Source organism: Bidens hawaiensis, unplaced genomic scaffold (assembly GCF_021521415.1).
Source record: "Bidens hawaiensis isolate Kalapana, Puna unplaced genomic scaffold, B.hawaiensis_p1.1 tig00053903_1, whole genome shotgun sequence".
Classification (NCBI taxonomy): domain Eukaryota; kingdom Viridiplantae; phylum Streptophyta; class Magnoliopsida; order Asterales; family Asteraceae; genus Bidens; species Bidens hawaiensis.
In genome coordinates this window covers 33305-37364 of record NW_027499692.1, presented here as the reverse complement: position 1 = coordinate 37364, position 4060 = coordinate 33305, and the positions used below count along the sequence as shown (strand labels likewise).

At 33.0% G+C, this 4060-nt stretch overlaps 1 non-coding gene across 1 annotated transcript; it reads left to right on the top strand.

Annotated features, from left to right (window-relative positions):
- Window positions 1-522: 522 nt before the first annotated feature.
- Window positions 523-607, top strand: LOC143600297 (small nucleolar RNA snoR77Y). Its single transcript, XR_013147449.1, has one exon. It is a non-coding gene; the product is annotated as a small nucleolar RNA snoR77Y (small nucleolar RNA).
- The last annotated feature ends 3453 nt before the right edge of the window (window positions 608-4060 follow it).

Below are 4060 nucleotides of genomic sequence, written 5' to 3'. Positions count from 1 at the left end.
CGTAGTTTTGAGGGGTTTTGCGTATAAGCTTAGGCGTATGACAGCACCGTATTCACTTTCCCTTTTTGTAAATTAAAAATAGAACAGATAGGTTGAATTTGGATTGGACGAATTGGAATATGTTAACTATGTAACCTTTGTTTGTTGACTTTTGCCTTTCCTGCCAGCTTCTTTGTTAGCAAGAAAATGACTTTGTTAAACGATGGAAATTAGAGATTAAAAAAATTAATAATAAAGAAACTAGTTTACTTAACTACTTTAGCACTACTCGAGTCACCAGTATGGGCTTTGACTAGCAGTCATGGGCCGACATATCTGTGGACCTAAATTAGGGTTTTATCCTTCTCTACATATACACAACAATCATATCAATATCGTTCGTCCGTTATTCCCAAATAAATTAATTTCAGCTTCAAAATTCATTCATTTTCCCTTCATTCACAGAGCCGTTTTTTGTGATGACATTTTAATATCAGCTTCAAATCTGATTTATTTATTTATTTTGTATGAATGAAAAAATTGATAGCCAATGATGATGTAAATTATAAAATGTTGGAATTACCAACTGATTTCTTTTTGATGATAACTAGGCTGCCTGAGGCATGTTTTTCTTCTTTTTTTTTCATTCAGTTTTTGAATTAGAATTACCATATGAATCAGTATCGCTTTTCTCTTTTTGATAATTTATTTCAATATTGCTCACATTTAGCCCTGTAAGTGAATTGAATGTTCGATGAACTGTTCGTGAACTATTCGGTGGGATGTTTGTTATGTTTGTTTACTTAATAAGCGAACGAACATGAACAAAAAATTTGTGTTCGTTTAATTGAATGAACGAACATGAACACATGTTTCGTTCATTCATTTATGTCCGTGAGTTTGTTTATTTATGTTCGTTTATCTCCGTTTATTTATGTTTGTTTACATAATAATAGCGAATAATTAAACATTAACTTGAAGAGATATTTACTTAATGATTTTATATTTGTTTATTTGTGTTCTTTTAAGTGTGTTCATATATGTCGGTTTATATTTGTTTGTGTTCATTTATATTTGTTTATATATGTTCATTTATATTCTTTATCTTAGTTCATTTATGTTTATTTATGTTTGAATGTGATCGTGAACTGTTTGTTTAGATTTTAAACAAAAGATCATAGGCGAACACGAACATGCTCATTTTTTAAATAAAAGGACCCCAATTATGTTTTTGATTAAGTGTTTTTGTTCGTTTAAAGTTAAATAAACGAACACGAACATGCCCTTGTTTGTGTTTGTTTATAGGCCTACTTACGTTTCTTGGTTCTGGACTTCTAGAAATATCTAGTCATTTGCTGTAATATAACTTATATACAATTTAGCACAAGCATTTATAACAAGCATCTTTTTATAGATCTAGAAATTTGTTAACCATTGCATTTCAATGCTGCTCTGGGCAATTAAGGACTTCCATGACTACAAGTTCACACCATTCTTAAACCAGTAGTTTGGAAATTGAACAGGTCAATGAATCGGTCATGCTACTGGTTAAGTGATGGCTTGCTCAACCATTTTGGTGGTCTTAGATGAACGGAAATTACTGGTGGCCTTTTTCAAATGTCACTGTGATCATTTTTTATCCGGGCTTGGGTCTATTTGTAATAAACTAAGACGTTTATCATCTGACATGTTTAATTGTCTTCTTTTACTTTTAGGATTACTAATTCGTAAATTTTATTGCATTGACGGTTTGCCTTATATTTCAATATAAAAGAAAAAAACTTCGACTAGTACGGTTGAAACTTTGTAAAATTTGACATGGAATTATTTAAGATTGAATAAATAGATTACCTTAGTTAATTTAACTAACAAAGCATGAAGAAACATCAAGTTTAAATTTATTAAGGGTAATAGACATGGATGGATAGTTATGGAGAGTTATCAACCTACGAAAAAGTATCAAGATTTATGAATACTCTTATTATAGGTTTTTCAAGATTTAGGAATAGATATAAAATTAAAATATAAAATGAAAAAAAGTATTTGATTGGTCATTGCCACACGTGTTTCTCTCCTCCCCCTACATTTTGATTTAACATACCCATTCTTATTTTTGAGGTTAAGGTTAGGCTATAATAAGAAGTATTGTTTTTGTACGAAAAATAAGAAATTTGGTTTTGTGTTTGGATGGTTAAGATTAGTTTATGAGGCAAATCAAGTGGAAAATAAGGGCAAGTCTACAAAGGGAATAACATATTTGTTGACTTTCTTTCTCCACATGTAAGGCATATGTCAATTGCCTCACAATTTAAAAACGCACATAAATTTTTTAGACAACATACAAAAAAAAATCAACATAATAACGAGAGTCTTTTTATCTTTAATATGAGTATCATATTAATTATATAAAAATAAAAGAACTTTAATGGGTTTTTTATACACTCTGTTATAGGTTATTGTAGTTATGTTTTTACCTATTGTGTTATACTGAATTGTATTTTATCAAATTGTGTTTTATCATAGTTTTTTGACAGAATTACAAATTTTTTCTTTTAAATATTACTAGTTTATGGACGGGGTCCTTTAAAATTTTTCTTCACTCGCTGTCCTTTATATGACATAATGCCTCGTTTTTAGTCCTTTACACTAACGAACATCCAAAACCTCCGTTAAGTTTTGACATATGTAGGGATGGCAATGGGTAAGGTTTGGGTCGGGTTTAGCCATTCCCAAACCCATACCCGATTATGAAAGTTTGTCCCAAGCCCATCCCAAACCCGTCGGGTTTTAAGCGGGTAACTATCCGTCGGGTTTCGGGTTTTCACATCGGGTTTCGGGTTTCCAATTGGGTTTTGTCAAAATATCCATTGGGTATGCCTGGCCCAAAACTCATGGGGCTTCTATCGAATTTTGACAAATATAACTAATTGATTACAAATAATGATTAACATCAAATAAAATTTCTCAAATAATTGCTATAACAAGTTTAAACAAATAATATATTTAAAATATTTAAAGTATACTATATATAAATTATAGAAAAAGTTATGTCGGGTACATTGGGTATATAATCGGGTAAACGGGTTAATGTTATCGGGTAATCGGGTATATTACAAATCCCAAACCCGTCCCAAATCCACGAAAAATTTCAAAACTAATCCCAAACCCATCCAAACCTTATTGGGTCGGGTATTACCTGTTCCATTTATGTCGGGTTTTGGATTTTCCCATCGGATTTGGGTTTCATTGCCATCCTAGACATCTGCCAAACATGTGAGCCTAGAAATAAGGGCAAGCCTAGAATGGTAATTTGATCCCTTATTATTAACAAATAACAAAACACTATTATTAGTAAATAATGAAAAACTAAATAGGAATCCACCATTAATATTAATGCATATTATTAACAAATTAAAAATACTTGCTAATAATAATAAGAAGAAATCTAACTCTAAACTAAACCCCCCAACCGTCTTCAACATGTGGCCATCGTCTTCAACACTATCTTCGGCACCGACCTCTCTACGCTGCTCTTTCTTCTTCCAACACCAGAACTCTTGATATCTCTGTAATGTTACTCTCAACCTGCTCCTGCTCGATCTCTGCCCGATTCACCTTAACTACCCCTAAACGAGATCCCTTCATCATAACCAATATGAACCATATTTGGTTGGAAATTGTAAGATCTAATATGTTTTGATCGAGCGACGAAACGGATTCGGGGCCTTGTTTTTGGTTGAGACGAATATGTTGGTGTTTCCGGCTGTGGTTGCTGTGTTTCCGGTGCTGGTTGCAGGCGAGGTGGCGGGGGCGTTATGGTGCTGGTGGCTGTTAGTTGCCAAGAAAGATGAACTATTTTCAATAAAGAAAACTCAATTTTAAAAACAATAAAAACCAAGAAAACTCATCGTAATATTTGGTGATGGTTGAAGACTAGAAACCCTAAACTGAAATGGAATAAGAAATCGAACGGACGATAAGGTGGCCGGCATATGGTGGCGGCGGTGGTTGTTATCTGGAGGTGTTCTAGTGGTGATGGAAGAACGGTGTCGGGTGGTGAATAGAGAAAGATGATGGGGAG